Below are 19,739 nucleotides of genomic sequence, written 5' to 3'. Positions count from 1 at the left end.
GCTAGAGAAACAACCCTTTGTACTTAACAAAACCCTACAAAGTCTAGTGTACTGCATACTCTCTTATTGTAAACTATAAGAGAATTAACATTTGCATTCTTTATAATTAATTTTCTTAACACACATGTTTAAATAATCTTTAAATGATTACATATTTAGTAACCTCTTAAGGGAACAAGCATATATGATTTCAATTAACTATATATAGGTTATCGACCATTATTTTGGGCCCTATCATACAATCAATTCAGTTTGACCATTTATAAGGTCATGAGCCACAACTTAGACTAAAATCATGCATCATTTTAATACAATGTTCATATGCATAAACAAATATCATTCATATGCATATTTTATTATTTTGCAATGACATATCATTTATTCGGACATGGATTTACACATTTCAACAGTATGTAGTACATTTCATTCATTTGCATAATGTCAATATCATGCACGTACAATTTCATCAACATACAAGACATATAATCAATGTTGCACATTGCAAAATTCAATATCAAGCAATAACACATCATGCTTTTGCATATCTTTAGTTCTAACAATAGATATAACATTGTATCATACCTTACTCGTGCATTCTAATATAAAAATGAATCCCTCATAGGACCACTGAGCACTTACCATCAATTTCATAGCCAATTCAGTCCACACAATCTGTTGCTAGGGCTATTCACTTGAATCTTGGGCTTAATCGCCTTTACTCAATCTTAAACTACCAATAAAACACCCTCTGGTGCCCAGTAGTCGAGTCTTTTGAGACCAGGAGTCGACTCCTATGGTACAAGAGCCTATTCGCATCACCAATGGTCAACTCACACTCTATGAGGGTCGACTGTTTTGAACAGAGGGTCAACTCTTTTTAATTGAAGATCAACTCTTTTTTCAGAAGGTTGACTCTTTTTAACTAAGGGTCGACTCTTCAAAATAATGAGTTGACTCTTTTGTTCCAGAATCACGGTTAAGCACAACTAAGTCTATGTTCAATGCCTCAAAACTGAATTTAACAGTAAAGCATATGTATCAAACATACTTTATGTAATAAATATAACTTAAATCTTGCTGAAAATGGATTCATTCCATTCTCTATCATGCATTCAAACAACAATCATAGATTTCAAAAAACTAACGAAAGAAAACTTGTTCAAATCATGCAAATCAGTTCATACTTGCAAAAACTAAACATTATACATACGATAGAACCCATAGACAATCCTTTACAACAAAGCAACAAATACAAAGTCTCCATATTCAAGAACTAGAAATTCAAAGTAGTCTTTATTGGCTAAAAGTCCCATTGTTCAAACTCTTCTCATGCGATCCACTGCTTTCCAAGAACATAACTGAGTAAAATCCAGTAGAAACTATGAAATGGTATACACATAAAAAGATCGCCAAACCACTTATAAACACTTACAAATTAGTTCAAGAACCATGTTCTACATCAAATCATATTAGACGACAAAACATTCTCCAATTAGTTTGAAATAAACATCTATAAACCGATTTAAGACTTAGCAGACATGCTTTCTTTAGTCACAATTTATAAAACACATAACAACCCTTTTTAAGAACATAGAAATTTGGTTGCTTTCTCACAAAATCACATAACATACATTAAGCATGAAGAGTCTATTGATAAAGCACACCTACATTTGAAGAAGAACCATTTGAGGATCCTACTCATTATCGAAGCATTGTTGGTGTTGTACAGTATATTACTTTTACATGTCTTGATATATCTTATGTTGTGTATAAAGCTTGCCAATTTATGCACGCACCAACGCAGGATCATTGAAATCATGTTAAAAGGATTCTTCAGTATCTTAAAAGGACTATTATGCATGGACTACATATTCATAAAAGCAAGTCAAATCAACTTTCTGGATTTGTAGATGCTGACTGGGCAGGCTACCCAGATGACAGACGTTCCACTGGGGCTATCTTACTTTTCTTGGAACAAATCTTCTTTCTTGGAATTTATCAAGACAACAAATTGTTACTAAGTACATAAAGCTCTGGCTGGTGCAGTTTCTAAATTAACGTGGGTGAACTATCTCTTGTAATAATTACATGTTGAGCAAAAAGAACCATTGGTTATATAATATATATGATAATCTTGGGGCTGCATACTTAGCAACTAATCATGTTTTAATGCTTGTATGAAGCACATTGAAATAGATTTTTATTTTGTGGGGAAAAAAGTCAAGAAGAAGGAGCTTGATGTTAAATTCATTCCCAAAATGTGTGGTATGACGAATTCTGAATGTTAAAACTATACAAAATATTAACATCATCCCTAGGGGCTTGTTACTAGATCTAGTCGAGAAGATTCAATTACGATTTGTTGCTTAAAATTCAAAGATCCCAAGATCTTCCCTCAGCAGCTCCATTCCTTGGAGGTTAAATGACCTTGACAGTGCACCTAGCCAGCTTTGAGAAAAACAAAATCCTGGTTGTCTCTCACAGTGTACCCCGCCCTTCAGCTTTTCTCAAATATCCCATGCACATTAATTTGTATTCACTGGTTTGGTGGGGGTGGCAGCAATATCTGTGATTTTTATCGATATATTCTCACAATTAACTCCCTAAATTTATTAATGAATTAAGTGCATGTATGTTTAAATCATTACTAATGAAATTTAATGAATATTCCAGTTAGGTTAGTCAGTTTCTTTGGATCCGGATATCATATAGGATCCAATTATGGATTTTGTGTTATGCTTTTGGGAGATCCGGTTATAATTAATTCGGTCCCAATATTATGAGATCCATTGGATCAAAGCATGTGCATGTAAGCTCAAGAGGATGGGACGTCCCCACATCTCTTGGATAATAATCATCATTAATTAAGATAAAATATAAAGTTTATAAGATAAAAGAAAATAAGAGAGAAAGATTAGGAAAGAAAAGAAAAAAGTTTGAGAAGGAGACTCCCATATGATAGGAGCCTCTTCGTATTAGGAGAGAGAGAGATTACATAAACCCCTCTAACATTTTCCTTCTTCACGCATCTTTTAACCGAGGTTTCTCTCTCATGCTCTCTCATTCTTTTCCCGTGTCTCTCCTCTCTTCTGTGTGAATTTTAAATCATCAACAATAACAACTAAATACAAATATTAGAGGGCCAACAAAATATATATATATATATATATATATATATATATATATATATATATATATATATATATATATATATATATATATATATATATATATATATATATACAAGAAACCCTTATGAATGCAAGAAAAAATATGAAACTCATTTTTCTTTTAGTCCAAAGTTTTTAGGGACCGAAAGATAGGAAAGTTAACAAAAAAGCAGCCGCAACCTCGCATAAATGCTGCAATATGAATTACACACGAATCACTGTAAGGCGAGATGAAAAATAGTTAGAGTTCTAAAGAAAAACTAGATAGGATTTTAACAAGAAACAAAAAATGCAAAAAAGAACAACCAATGACTTTATATACGAATAAGAAAACATGTGAAGGTAAGGAGGTTCATAACACATGTTTGCAAAAGTCTGGATACACATTTATGGATGTACATGCAAACTTTATGTAAAGTTTATGGACATTCACAACAATGATTTGCGAAGGTCTAACATATATTTGTAGATGTACGTCTTAACTTTATGTAAAGTTTAAGGACATTTACAACAATGATTTGTGAATATCATAGATACATCTGTACGTCTTGATTATAAGTAAGTTTTCAGTTAAAAGTGGTTCACATGATGTATGTGCAAATGTCAAGACCGCCTCAAATGTATGGAGTAAACTTGTCGAGCTAGATCTTTTTAATTTTAAAAGGTTTACATAGGGGTTGCGAATCTCAAAAGATGCACACATTTGATATGCGAAACTCTTTTGTTGGTATTCAACTTAACCAAGTTCGCAAATTCTTTTATGCGAATTTCATCAGATTCACAAAATGCTTATGCAAATCTCCTTTTTATTGAGATGTTGTAACCTTTGAATGACGTACAAATCTATCGCACGAACATCAGCAGGTTTGCCTGTACGAAGGATAAAAATGTTATAAAAAAGTAAAGAATCAAAATTTTGGGCATAAGGATTTTAGAAAATTGTAAGGTATTTCGGAGATCAAGCCATTTTACAAGGATAGTGCGGTCATGTTTTGTAGTTCTAACTTTCATTTTTTTTGAAAATTTTCTTTGAAAAGATATTAAAAACTTTAAAAAGATCTTTTTCATCTTTTATCCTGCCAGTAAATCCATGTTTTAAAAAAGCATTGGAAACGTTCCTTCCTAGTTTTGACTGGCTAATACCCCTAGTCCTATTTGACTTTTTTTTTGATAGGCCCCTACCAGATACCTCTTAAGCCCCATGGAGCAGACAGATTCAAACCTGGGCCTTCAGCTTGGCACAGGACCCCGCTTACCACATGGGATACCACCTATGAATAGTCACTCTTGCTCTTTTGGTGGATGTAATGCAAAAGTAATTGATACTACATAAAACTAATGGTATAGTAGTTCTTTTGAAAGGAAAGTTGTGGTTAGTCTGACCCCTACCAGAATTCACTAGAATAAAAAAAATTAATGAGTGGTCTTGGGAGGAGATGTTTCCATGATTTACATAGCCCCCTTTTGTTAAAAGAGCTAGGTATTTGAATAGTATAGTAGTTAAATTATGTTGTTTTTGGAGTCTCATAATGCGTATGAGTGCCATTTTCTGTTTTCGTAATAAACAAAATAGTGAACAAGAAAACTAAAAGAAACAGGTGGCCATGAGGGTGGGGGACTAGATAGCATTGGATCCCAACGTACTTCGTTGGTGAGAAAAAACCCGCACTGAAGTATAGTGCAGATGTGCTCGTAGAACGGCTTTCTACTCTCTCTCTCTCTCCATTCCATTTTCACGTCACACGAATAAAAAAAATCTAATTTTTGCGGGCAGGTTATATGTTCCCCCCACAGTGCGCGTGTTCTTGGGTCCCCACTGAGCGCCGCGTGTCGCTCAGTGGGGTGTACTGGAGAGCCGTACACCGTTGAGCCGTACACCATTGTACATCCTGCAGGCTAATGTATGGTGGTATTGATGTACGGCTTCCCCTACACCCCACTAAGCACCACATGGCACTCAGTGGAGACCCCAGAACACGCACTGTAGCTAGTGCATGTTCGGGGGTGCACACACAACACACTCTCCAAATTTTCCGTTTTCATATGAGATTTTCTCACTTCCAAATCTGGCCTCTAAACTACCACCTCCAAAAAAAAGTTTGAAGCCAGGAATTGGTAGATGCCACTTTTCCCAATGCATAAACTCGCTCCGAAGAGCAATTCCCAAACACAGCCTAATCTCTAGAATGGAAAGCAACATGGTATTTTATGAGGACTTGTAGGGTACCTTTGGTTGCTCTTTACAAATGTGAAAGTAAATCTTATGACTTCTCATGTTTGGTTGGTTTGAGGAAAAATCTTATTTATATGAGATTCATGTTTTTTTGCTTTGGTAAGTTGACACGAAATCAATTCCATTGAGCTCTTCCCTTCACTGTATTCACAAGTAGGGATGGCAGTGGACCGGGGCGAGGGCGGGGGACAAGGTCTTTACCCCCGCCCCATCTCAAAATCCGAACCTCCATCCCCGCACGGGGATGAATTTTAACCTCCACCCCACCTCCATCCCCGTTTCAAGTTCTCCATGATCCCCAGTCCAAACGGGCCCCTCCCCCAACCCCTTCATCTGCCAGGAAAAGAAAAAAAAATAGTTCACCTGATTTTTCCGACAAACTTTCATAGGAGCTTTCCCTTCCTCCAGTGAGTTTCTTTTTCCAAGTGAGACTTGGGTTTTCCGGCTTTCGCCTTTCCCACCTCCCGTGCTCTTCTTCTTCATATAGGAGAGATGAGATGACGAGGGAGACATTGCGACGACGCTCACCTGTGAAATACGAGTGTGATTTTGAATCATGTGATTTTAAATCATCCTTACCCATGAGATTTGAGATCTCACGGGTTGACGAGCCCAAATCGCATGTTTGGTTGAGCATGAGATTTGAACCCCTGTGAGAATCACTTTCTCATTTGTTATGAGAAAGTGAATCTCATGTGATCCAACCAAATATGACCGTAGTTTAGTGCTAAAGCATGATACAAGGTGGCAAAAGGACCGTCTGAAATCGTTAGGAGGATGAATAGTATGAAATATAATACAAATACACACACATTACATGCGGATGCAGTCAGACACACACCACTTGTGTGTGTGTTGTGAAATAGCATTTGGTGATGTTATTGCAGGACTTCAACAGCAGCTTCTTCAAAGTTTTTGATGGTTCTGTAGATCAGCCTTCCAATGTTTAGTAGAAAATATGTTTTGGACAACATGATGTGAAGGCAAATGTTTCAAGAGCTGCAAAACTCAATCTCCACAATGCATCAAAATTGTACAATAAAAGATACGAGTTAAACATCAAGATAAGTTGTTTAAAAGATCCGATTGAGAAAATAAACTTTGCAACTATAATTTTCCACTGGATTGCAAAATATCAAGAGCATATTAAATAGTAATACTTTACATAGTGTAAATATTTGCTACTAGTGGCCTGGAAATCATAAATGCAAGTTGTATCAACTCAACTTCACCATATGGATGTGTTAAACATGGTTTGTTTGCCACACTTTTGGATCATGTTCTCTATGTAGAAACATGATTTTTGTTACATGAATCTTTTGTACATTTGTGAGTGGCTCATTTTTGAATTCTTTAAAAAGCCTGCTTACATGACACAGAAACATGGTTCAGAACCCGTTTTCTACTAAGAGAACAAATGTATATATCACATCTGTAAGTATCTTATTTAAAAAAAAACAAAAGAATACGAAAAAAATGGTGATTTCTACTCGCATGGCCCCTTATCGTACATATTGCAACCTGCAACGCCCCCCATCTGCTGCTTTGTCCGTTGGCCCAAGGGCATCATCAATTTGTCGTCACTTGACAGAAAGCATCATCAATTTTGTCATCACTTAACAGAAGAAACCCCAAAAGCAGACATTTTCAAAGTCCAAACTCCTTTCTCTTTTTTCTTTGCATTTTTTGCAGTTCTCCTTATACTGACACGTGTCAAACCTACAGCACTCCCATACATGCCATTTTTATGAGTTTTTTCTTATAATTTAAAAAATTCTGGATAATTTATTTTACATTTTTATGAGCGCTCACACATGCAATTACTTCTCTGCAAGAACACATTTATGTAGATCCTCCCCACAACCTTTCTCATTAATTCATTTACATTGCCACCACTCCTCTGCTCTCTCTCTCTTCCCGCTGAAAATGGTGAGAAGAAAAGCCTGGTTTCTGTCCATCTTCCTGCAATTCCATCTCTTGTGCTCACTTGGTAATGGAGACATCCTTGGTGGAATCATCACACAGTCTCCACCGGGTTTCTCAAGCCTCAGGCTCTACAATGCGTACTTGGCACTTCAGGCATGGAAGTCATCAATCACAAGGGATCCTTTTGGCATCACATCAACATGGGTAGGCACCAATGTATGTTCCTACAAAGGGGTCTTCTGCTCAGACTCACTAGACATGGTCTCTGGTCAAGTGGTTGCTAGCATTGACCTCAACCATGGTTATCTTGAGGGTACCCTTGTGAAGGAACTCTCTTACCTCACAGACCTCTCAATCCTTCACCTCAACTCCAACAGGTTCTCTGGGACAATCCCTGAATCCTTCTCAGATTTGATCTCTCTGTCAGAGCTTGATCTCAGCAACAACCAATTCTCAGGACCATTTCCCTCTGTTGTTCTGAGACTCCCAAGCTTGATCTATCTAGATTTGAGGTACAACCATTTCTCTGGGGTGGTCCCTGATGAATTGTTTACTTTAAATCTGGATGCAATCTTTCTGAACAACAATGAGTTTGAGAGTCAGATACCAATGAGTTTAGGGAACTCCCCTGCTTCTGTCATCACTTTGGCTAATAACAGGTTCAGTGGGAACCTACCAATCAGTTTTGGTTACATGGGTTCTAGGCTTAAGGAGATTCTGTTCATGAACAACCAATTGACAGGGTGCATACCCGAGGGAGTTGGGTTCCTTTCACAGATGGTGGTCTTGGATTTGAGCTACAATTCCTTGAGTGGGGAGTTGCCTGATTCATTGACTTGTTTATCAGGGATTGAGGTGTTCAATATTGCTCACAATGAGCTCTCTGGGTTACTTCCTGATATCTTGTGTTCATTGTCTAGTTTGGCTAATCTGACAGTATCTTACAATTTCTTCTCTGGGGTCAGTCAGGACTGCTCAAGGTTGGTGTTTAAGAATGTGGGGTTTGATCTCTCTGGGAACTGCATTTCAGGTAGGGTGATGCAGAGGCCTCAACCAGAGTGTGCTGGTTTCCAAGGAGGGTTGAACTGCCTGAGGATTCCTTCTGCCAAGCCGTTCTTTTGCAGGCCATTGGTGGAGAAGCCAGCAATGGATCTGCGCACCAACTTCCTGCCCCCTAACTTTCCTTCCCCATGAAACCACAACCAAGCAGTTGTCCTGTGGTAAAAACACTGTTTGTTTCCTTTTTACTGCATTGTATTAGTAATGATTTATTACTTTTCATTGGTGAACTTGACCAAAGAGGAAAACATGTTACTATTAAATACCACCGCCCCCCCCAACCCCCTCTAGAATGATTTCTTATCATAGCCCATCATTCATTTAAGCAGATCTAATCACCACAGCCTGAATCAAGCCCTTCCAAGCAATGTTATCGGCTAATATCGGCAGAATTTCGATCCGCTTCATCCTGGATAGGCTATTTTTTTAAATAAATGCCAAAAATACTAAAAATCATTATTATTTTAATACTATTTTAATGGTTTTAACACGTGTGAATTTATGGTTGGTACATAATATTCTTTTTATATTATTTTCTGGCCGATACAGAACGATTCAGCTGAGTATGGGTATTCGGTCGATTCAGATGAATCGGTGGCCTAACTATTCTGGGCCGATACCGATACTGTCAACATTACATCCAATTATACCATGAAGAATGCATTCTAAGGGTGTGACTGGCTATTATCTATGGATCTGCTTTAGGGAAAGACGGTGCTGTAGTATGATGCCATGCAAATTTTTTTTGCTATTAATAGCAGTATCATAAAACCAATAAACTTCTTTAGGCTTCTTCTGGTGTTGGTAAGAGGCTGAAAATCTTGTTCACTTCATTTTCTTAATCCAGGTCTAAACTAGCACTGCAATTGATCAAAATATGGTCAGATTTTGCTTCCCTAAGAAAGTTGATAAAATGAATCTGTCCTGTTACACCAAATGATCACATATTCATATAGTTGTATGTAAGCTTGAACATGAACAAATTACCACAAATATGTTTTTTCATACGTTTTAATGTCAATAAAAGATTAGTCTTTTGTTTCTACTTTTTTCAGTAGGGACTAGGAAGTTCTAGCCAATGTTGTCAGAATCGGTTTCTGAACTTGATTGTGAATTGTATCGGCCTTTTTAATTTATAGGTTTTTTAAAGAAGTTGAAAAATCATAAAAATAAAAAATTAAAAAGACCATAGAAATTACGAAAATACAGAAATAAAGGAAATGATGACTTATAGGGTCCCATCAGATTCTAAAACATGCATTTAATGCCCAAATAACCAATAAATATTAAATTATCATAAAAAGTAAAAGAATGAAAACCGATTCAGCCGATTTTATAGATTCAGGCGGATTCGATTCGACTCTGACAACATTGGTGCTAGTTGTAGGAACTTTTACAGTCGTTCTGCAGTTGAGAGGTTAACATGTAACGCGCAGTAAATCATTATGTACGTTTCAGCGTATCTCTTTTACTCTTTGGCATATAAACAATAAATGAAGAAGAATATAAATATGTGAATGGAGAGTAAAAGCCAAGAGACAAGAACAAGGCCAAGGGTAAAAAATGTGTGAAATGAGGCATTATGGTCAGGAATGCAACGAAGATATGTGAAAACAATAAAAAAAAAGCTGTTGGTGATTAATGAGATAGCAGGGTCATTAGGTGAGGGAAGTTATTGCAATGGAGTGGGTCCCATTCACCACAGCTCTACCATCCTTTTGCTGGTGTGCAATTTGTCTGCCATGGACCAATGGTCATGGCCTTCCAGTATTAATTTTTACTTTTAACTGTCTTTGTGGTCCTTGGTGTGTGTGTGTGTGTGTGTGAGAACCTATCTCACTTTGCCTCTAGCAATCAATCACATCATGATCCTGGCTTGGCCCAGACAACATATGGGTTTTGGGCAGGCCTAGAGTGTTCAACTACCTGTTGGGCTTGAGCCCACTCAGGCCTTTGTTTGGGTGCTTTTGGGTAGGGATGTAAATGGATCAGGTTCAGCCAGACATCTGATCCAGTGTGGCAACTTGTTATCAGATATGGATCTTTTAAAAATAAGATCTGAATGTGCATTCAGGTTGGTTTTGGACTTGAACTGATTGGAATTCATTTTGATAGAGAATGTAGTTTTGGATCAACCTTTTGTTCCTATCTTGTCTGAGTTAGAATCTGGATCAACTGGGATTTGTTTGCACTTCTTACATGTAAAACATGTTTCCAAACTTTTTTTCTGGTTAACAAGATCTACTGCCCTCATGTAAAACTTGCATGCGGGGTTAACTCTATTTTATCAGATCTAGATTGGATTCGGGGTCAGATTTGGACAGACCGCTAAACAATCAGGTATGTGATCGGATCAACCGTGATCAAGCCTAATTAAATCCAACATTCCCTTTTAGTGTAAAATTTCAGAAAAATCAAATTCTCCAGAACGTCAGTCATACTCATAGGGTGAAAAAACAGGTAGAATACGGCCGTTTCCCCATCCAACCCTACCCATTTCCAAAGATATGGATCTTGTGCTAGCCGGTATAGTGACAAATATCAATGATATTTTGAAATGTCGTTAAAAAACACACACACACAATATTTGGGTCACTTTTAAATGCCTAAAATATCATGATATTATGAGTTATATCTTAGAAAAAATGGATTATTCAATTTTTTTTTTGTATTCCTAAATTTTAATTTATTTACTTTTTAATTGTCCATAAAAACATGATAAAGAAATCAATTTCTCATGAGAATTTAACGGCCATCATTTTTCTATTTTAAACTTTTCTCACTATGCTAATATCCGCATGAAAATAGTAAAATATATGTGTTTAATGTAATGTTCGATTTCATATAGTTCTTGACAATATCAATCAAAACCAAACGGGTCCCAGATTAGACCATACCCTTAACTCTCCTTGTATATCATATTTCCTGTTTTTCGTGTCCATGGTTGTGTGCATGTGGGTGGGCTCCATGCATTCATGGATTGTGGATTACGTCTACCCTTGGCTTCATGGTTCAGATCTTTCATTGCTGTAATATATGGTACAGGGTCAATCAGTCATGGCCATCTTCTCTGCATGTGGCCCCATCCTCAAATGAGTTCTCCAGCTAAGTGCTGTTTGGGATGTAGGACAGTGTGTTGGAAGGTTGGAGGTCCAAACTGGGTCAGAGATGAACATTTCACATGCATGAGTGCCAATTCATTAAGGGCATTTATTTCTTAATGTGGGTGCATTTACTACTTTATATGGACAATACACACATACGCATATATATATATATATATATATATATATATATATATATATATATATATATATATATATATATATATATATATATATTTCTTAACGTGAGTGCATTTACTACTTTATATGGACAATATATATATCTTAATGTAAGTGCATTTACTACTTTACATGGACAATCCATATATATATATATATATATATATCTTTCAACGTCATCTGACAAAAATTTGCATGAAAACACAGTTGACCATCATCATTGTCCGTTTATCAAGTTGATGAGATAGCAACATCACATTTTGTCTCGTGTACAAGTGGGATGAACTGGATACAGCTGGTTTAAGCTAATGTGATTTTGTGTTTTTTTTGAGCTCGAGCTACACCAGCCATCAAAGTATTTACCTGTATATAACTAGGGTGTCAATGGGTCGGGTTTGACCCAGACCTGACCCGTACCAAACGATATAGGGTTAGGGTTTGGTCATAAATAAGAAGGCCCGATTAGAATCCAGGTTGGATCCGAAGTGTCCAATTAATATATGGAGTTGGGAATGGTTTGTGAAATTTCATACCAGACCCGAGCCCAACCCGAGTTTCGATTAAAGTTTGCAATTTTTCATTGTAAAAATGATATAAAAATATTATTTTATCAGGTATGATATAGGTCTGGTTCATGTAATTCTTATAGGATCCAGGTATGGTTTCTCTTATGGTGGGTCAGATTAGACTCGGGTCAGGACCCGATACTATAATCTCAAATCAGGTTTGAGTCTGGTTTCACTTGAGTCCAAACCAAACTGGATCCGTTGACACCCCTATATATAACCCATTGTTGGTTATATTCAATCCCCACCACACAAGTCACTTGGGAACCATGAGAGGTGTACAAGTTGGGGCCTCCCACACCTCCATTAAGTAAGATGTACAGATATAATAAAGTGGAACATCGTATAGCATATTGGTGTGAATCAGCCGTTTCATATCATCTTGGTTTTTAAATATTTCAAAAAATAATTTTAAAATATTTTTATTATTTTGGTAACATGTGTCATTTTTTGATTGAAAGTTGGCCGATTCAGTTTGATTTAGCTCAAAGTCAGAATAAAATCATAAGATTCACTTGAATCGTTTTCAAAACAATTAAAAGCCCGATTTAGGGATGGCAGTGGACCCCGCCCCCGCCCCATCTCAAAATCCGAACCTCCATCCTCGCCTCCATCCCTGCACGGGGATGAATTTTAACCTCCACCCCCCTTTCATGTCCTCCAACCCTGTCCAAACGGGGGTGAGGCGGGGTGGAGCCTCATTTCTCCTTGATCTATAGCCATCACTTGAAGGATTGAGGGTGGGGTGGAGCCTCATTTCTCCTTGATCTATAGTCATCACTTGAAGGATTGGGGGCGGGGTGGGGTGGGGGTGAGGCGGAGATTGGGATGGGGCGGGGTGGAGGGAAGCGTAAGTCCATCCCTGCCTTCATCCCCGCACAGGGATAGATTTTAACCTTCATCTCCGCCTCCATCCCCGTTTCATGCCCTTCATCCTCGATTCAAACCAGGCCCGTTGTCCCCCGGTCCACTGCCATCCCTAGCCTGATTGGATATTGTCAACATTGTACAGTATAACGTGTCTCTGTTTCCTTAAAACCTATCCTTTAACTCTGGTTAAAATTACAAGTCAAATTACAACAATGATCTTAGTCATTAAGAGTCCAAACCCTTTGTAATTTATTTTTTTTATGAGGTTGAATGAGTGCTTTTCAATTTCCAAGAGTCAATACAAGAAACAAAAAAGGAACCACCTTTTCCAAAAATGATTGAAGTTGACCTGAGGTCCCTATTTGACTGTTTTTAAAAAAAGTTTAGTTTATATATTTGAAACTTTTAAAAGTGACTCATTTTTGAAATTATAAGCAAAACGTTGGCCCTAAATGAAATTTTGCCAAAGTGTAATTCCAACATCAGTGAAAGTTAGCTTCGTATTGGGGAAGTGAGCACCGTTCCAGAAGCATGAAACTCACACAGTTTTGCACTTCTAAAGCGCCCAGATTTGTAGAAGCTTTCAATAACTAAGCTTTGTCCTCTAAATTTGGTGCTCCTTTTATATAAACGCCTATCAAATTTGGTTAGCTCAAGAATGACACTTTGATATGAAGCAAGATATGAGCCCTAATTTACCATGGGGGACTCTGCTTGTCTGACATGAGCAGTTAGTGAGCTTTACCATGTTTTGGGACGTTGCAAGTTCGAATCCTAATGATATGGTTGTATGACTGTGAGGGGCCTGCCTAATCCCTGCTTTCTATGTAAAAAAGAAAAAGAAAAAAAAAAGACATGAGCCCTAATTTGATTGATTTCCTGATAAAGGTAGTTTAGGACCTTAGAAATTACCTCTTGTAGCAGCTGATGCCACGTGGCTGAGTTCTATGTATTCCTTCTTTTGGAGTGACACCTTGTTACTACCTTTCAAATAAAATTTACTTACATTAAAAAAAATATGTTCATAAATTATTTCGGTATTGCATGAAACTGTGACTTATATAATATTTTATCTTGATATTTACCAATTTCTGGATTAAAGTCATCTAAAAACTTATATAAGTAGTGTCAAATTAGACATGAGAAAAACTGTAAAATCTTCAATTTTTTTGAAGTTTTTTAAAAAGTAATAAGGGATTATCCCAATATTTCTACGAGTAATTCATCAACACTTAAATTATAAGTGATCAAAATTTTATAAAAAAATAATAATAACAAAGTAAGAAGATGAAGTCGGAATCCATTCACTAGACCCCATCCAAGCGTCGAATGGTTTCAAGTTGAATCTAGGAAGACATCTGGGCTTCTCAAAAACCTAAAGACTTAGGTTGGATCCATTAGATGGATTTAACCTCAAAACAAGTTGGGTCCAAGAGAAATCCAATTTTGTTGTTCTAAACAGGTATAGAATTAAATCCAAATAGAGGAGCCAACTTTAAAACAATATATATATATATATATATATATATATATATATATATATATATATATATATATTGCATGAGATATATATTAAAGAATATCAATTTAGATTCAAGATCCAAATAAGACCCAAAATGAGTCTTATTTTGATATAACATAAGGATTGGATCTAGTTGGACCTAAGCAAATAAAACTTATAACTGCTTTAAAACACATTGAAATTGGATTGGATCCAAAATGGACCCAATCCAACCTCAGTATATATAGATTGAGTTAGATCCAGTTGGACCTAAGCCAATAAAACTTATAACTGCTTTAAAACACATTGAAATTGGATTGGATCCATACATAAGTGGGTAATGGATTGAGTTGGATACCCCCCCCCCCCATCGACCTTCACGGTGGGAGTCTCTGTCGAGCCTTACTCCCCCTCTAAGTTTACTCTCTCTCTCTCTCTCTCTCTCTCTCTCTCTCTCTCTCAGGCAAGCAAGCTATCACTTACGGTTGAAAATGTCAAAAGATTAAACTTTTTCTGAGGTAGGAATAAATACATGTTATGACGGTGGTTGTGCACTTCTAATATATGTATTTATATTTACGTCAAATATATACATATATTATTATGGTTAGTACATGTGTGTGTATATATGTAACTTATTTAAAGTATGTAGTTTTGCATACTTCTTTTTATTATGATGGCCTTTTTGACAGACACTGCTTTATTATGTATAATATATAAGCAATTTAATTAAAGTATGCATTTTTATGATACTTATAGTTTATTTAAATTACACTACATTTATTTAAAGTATACAGTTTTGAGTAATTCTGCTTTATTTATGATGATCTTTTGGTAGACATTGTTTTCTTATATATAAATATATACACATATATACATACAATTTAATTAAAGTACATAGTTTTGTGATACTCATGCTTTATTTAAATTATATATATATTTACTAAAATAACTTTTCGCTTATAAAAGCCAAGCATCACTGCTTATAGTTGGAGAAATATCATAAATCATGTAATAGACGTTGGTGACAAAGTCGTGATTTTATTGTTATAAGTTCACCAAAACATAAAATTAATGATCAATTCAATTTATCAACTTTTTTAATATTTCTCAATTTCAACATGAATTTCTACAGTTTTCTCTTATTTTATTTTACATTTTATATTTTGACAAATTCTAGTTTTTTTTTTATTTCATATTCACTAAAATTTTACCGATATTTTGACGTAGAACTATTTTTAATCATGAAAAATTCTTTGCCAAGAATTTGTGACACTGTTAATACATGAGACCTTAGTTACTGGGAGCTTCTTGCTACATTGAGAAGCTTGCTTTGGAAGTGAGAAACTCTTTGTTTTCTCTAAAGGAGGGAAAGCTTTGAGAAACTCACTTCAAAAATATGAAAAACTTCCTGATGCAGAGCATCCTGAAGATCTGAGCTTTGAAGACGAATTGGATCTAAATCCAATTCTCAAGATCCAATATAGGATACAATTTAGGGCAGATCCAATCATGCAGAATTATCAGTGTCTAATTGGATCTCTGCCAACCTAGACCTATTTTGATTATCGTGCTACAATATCTGAGATATTTTGTATCTTTTTCAGAGATTGAATTTTTATTATTTGATTCCATTTTGGCATGTGAGGAATCACGTTAAATTTGTTTTTATTTGTAATCTTTTTATTTTTATTTTTTTAGGAGCCAAATTCTACGGATCTGGATAATTTTGGTGCTCTGTAGGATCTTTTTGTGGTACTAGAGGGTGTATGGGGAATACAGATAGTTTTTATTTTTTTGCATATTATATTTTCTAATGCGTTTTATGTAGAATCCAGTTCTTTATATGTTTTGGATCCGGATCAAGATCCATTTTTAAAGGGAGTCCTAGTTGATGCCATTTTGGAGTGAACCATCTTGGACCTCATTCAAAATCTAGCGTTGACTAGTCCAAGTCAAATATAGTTGTTGATCCCTTAATAGCCTTAGCCAAAAATAGTCCAGTCAAAATCCTTTTTTAGAGCATGGCTTGAGAAGACAATTTTCCTCTTTAATGTGACTCTTCTCCATGCTCCAGGGCCTTTATGAGTGGAGGTCGACCAAGGAAGAGGGGCCTGCTTCTCTTTGTGAAAAACAAATTTTGGTGTGGCTGAAAATTCTTGGTTGGGTGAGAGAAAACGTTTTTGGTGAAAGAGGAACCAAATCTCATTTTTGGGGTGGAAGGTGATCTTTGAGAAGATCGACCTAGAGGTTGCCATACAAGATTCTTTGTTTGTGTTGGCTGTTGGTTCGAGCTGCAATTCGAGAGATTTATTCCCGGTGTTAGCTGCTTCCCAGCAACATCCATTATCATCTTCTTCCGGATAAACTTACTGGTTCATTAGTGCTTATTTTTGTTTTACTTCATTATCATTCTCCTATAAATTTGCTTGTGACTATTACTTATAAGTTTTAATAGGTTATTTAGAGTTTCAAATGCACGTTTAGAGAGTTTTTATGTTCTGAATTGATTGTGTTACTCAAAGTATTTTCTTGATTTTTGTGAAAGTTTAGAATTCAATTTCTACTAGGAAACAAGGTTTTTTGTTACGAGTTGTGAGGGATGACTCCAAAGAAATGGCCGTATCAGCCTCGATACTGATTGGTTGCTAACGTTCTTTAGCTTCCCAGAAAGCTAAGAACATTATCTACAACTTTGTAGTTGAGGCCATTTCATGAATCAACTATTTGAGTCCTTGAAAAGGGTTGTCAAAGTCTCGATCTGACAGAAATACTGTCACAAGTTTGGTTCAAAATACTTTTAGTGGTGTTCGATATTTTTCAATTATCTGGAGATTCCTTGCATAAAAATTCATTTTGTTTGATTTTGTGGAAAGCTACAATCTAGATCTAGAACTTTCATGTTTTGAGTTTTAACTGAATCTTCGTTTAAGTGCCTCAAAAATATTAATGTCTCTGCTGCTGTCGAATATTTGAAGTTTTAATTCATTTGATAATATCTCATCCAATTTTCAGAATTCAAAAATTTGTAGACTCGTAGAAAACTTAGAAAAATCCAAATATTAGTTCGTTGGAAATGTATGAATCTGACCTATGTTTTCTCAGTTGGTGGTTTTTATAAAGTCTACCATCTGAGGGGTCGAAATCCCCTTCAAATAGACTATCCGCGGAATCTGAAAGTCTTGTATAGACTTGCTTATCTCTCTCGGTCTCAATTCTGTGGAACAAACACCTTTGATCCGAATCCCGTGTTTTTGGATTCACTGGAAAGCTGTGCGAGTAGCGTACAACTTTTATTTGGACCGCATCAGTCGAAGCAGAGTGTTCAGGTCCCAAAATTTCATTTTTTTAGTCATGTTCGGACTCATTATCGTATAAGCTTCTGTGCGTGTCAAGATCCGTTTGGTTCTTGTATCATGGATCGGTATATATCGAGTCCACATCGTGATATCGCATCACTTTCTTTAATGAGAAACCCACTTTCTTTTCGTTTCTCAAATTGATTCCTTTTCACTTAACATTTTTGTCTCACTTCATGTCACTTCTCCCTCTCTTCTCCTTCACTTCCTATGTTTTTCATATTAAAAAAATAACCAATTTTTTTAAGAAACATTATAGGCAGTGTGACTTCATGGTCCATCTCGAGAAATGATGAGACGGATGGTCAGGAAGTAGATCAGGTCATGCTGAACATGAGCTTTTTTGCTCATGCCAACATCGTGGCCGTCCGTTTTGTATTTTGAAAAATTAAAAAGTCAACAGAACAGTAATATGCTAAGTGTCATTCATCCAAAATGCAAACAGAAGGCCATGATGTTGGCATGAGCAAAAAGCTCATGTTCCTGATCTTCTGCTTCCGCAGTAGCAGAGCTGCGTGCTAACCATGCAGTGCTGCTGCGTAAAAAAATGACCTCATTTTTTTTAAAACAAGTTTACATGTTGGTTTTATATCATGTGTTTATATCATTTTTTATTTACTTTTTTCAGTTCTTCGTATTGTTTTCAATGTCTTTCATTTGCTTGCATAATCCCTTCACAACCGTATCATGCTTCCCACTTAATTAATACTACTTTTTAACGCTCACTTCTCAGCTTCTTCTTCATTCATCCCTTCTCATATCCATCTTGTTTCCTGTTAACTATGCACGAGACAAACAAGTCTCACATAGAGCATTCAACATACCCTTCATGGCGATGGCAGTCAGCAAGGTGGGTAAGATAAAATGGTAATAAAATATATCTGCTACTTAAAACTAAATGCCATAACACAAAATTGAAAAACAGTGATGGGGTATGATCATGCACAACAATGGACATCCAACTTCTTTAAAACCTTTTTGTTTTCTTTTTTTTTTTGGTTATGTTTTTTGCAAACTAGTCCCCCACCTTGTAGAAAATTTATAAAAAAAATCCCCCCCCCCCCCGGCGCCTTACACCAATTTTCAGACCGTTCCATGCCTTTTCATTAACCCTTGCAAATCAGTCCTTGAGGTTAACAGCTGCTAGCTTTCCTGTCGCTAACTATTAAGACTAGACAAATTGACAGTTTTGTGCAAAATGTGAATAAGGTAAGGACTAATTTGCAAAAGGTTTATACACTAAAAACTATTTGATTATGGGCATTTTAATGGCCAGTTCATAGTGACAAAACAATTTCTAGTTTTTCAAAAACTCGTGAGAAATTGAAAAAATTTCATAAATCTCACATTTTTTTCGGCAAAATCTCAACAATAAAAAAATAAAATAAAAAAATAAAATAAAAAAATAAAATAAAAAAACAAAATAAAATTTATTTTTTATAAGAAAATATGAATAAAAATTATTTAAAAAAAATACATGATTTTTTCATGATAAATAGCCGTTTAAAATGTAAATATCACGTTTAAATTGCGGTGTTTATGTTTTTTTTCGTAAATCTCGCGATATTTTGAAAATCTTGCGAGAAATTGCTGTTTTAAACTTTCAGGCAATTTATCGCGATAATATCGTAATATTTGTCACTATGGACCAGTTAACCATGGTCAAACTAACAGTTGTTGATCATAGGGCCAGTTTGAAATTATTTTGTAAATCCCCTATAAGCCGAGGACCAACTTGCAAAAGACCATTTTTTTTAAATATTTGATCAAG

General features: G+C 35.9%; 1 pseudogene across 1 annotated transcript; it reads left to right on the top strand.

Annotated features, from left to right (window-relative positions):
* Nucleotides 1-7,329: 7,329 nt before the first annotated feature.
* Nucleotides 7,330-8,628, top strand: LOC149814989 (leucine-rich repeat extensin-like protein 2 pseudogene; annotated as a pseudogene). The gene is made up of 2 exons (XR_016428125.1): nucleotides 7,330-7,784; nucleotides 7,872-8,628. The product of XR_016428125.1 is annotated as a leucine-rich repeat extensin-like protein 2 pseudogene (transcript).
* Nucleotides 8,629-19,739: the final 11,111 nt, after the last annotated feature.

This window comes from Nuphar pumila, chromosome 15 (assembly GCF_984573655.1).
Source record: "Nuphar pumila chromosome 15, dmNupPumi1.hap1.1, whole genome shotgun sequence".
Lineage (NCBI taxonomy): Eukaryota > Viridiplantae > Streptophyta > Magnoliopsida > Nymphaeales > Nymphaeaceae > Nuphar > Nuphar pumila.
Note: the sequence above shows the minus strand (reverse complement) of the source record. Positions and strands in the feature narration are given on the sequence as shown.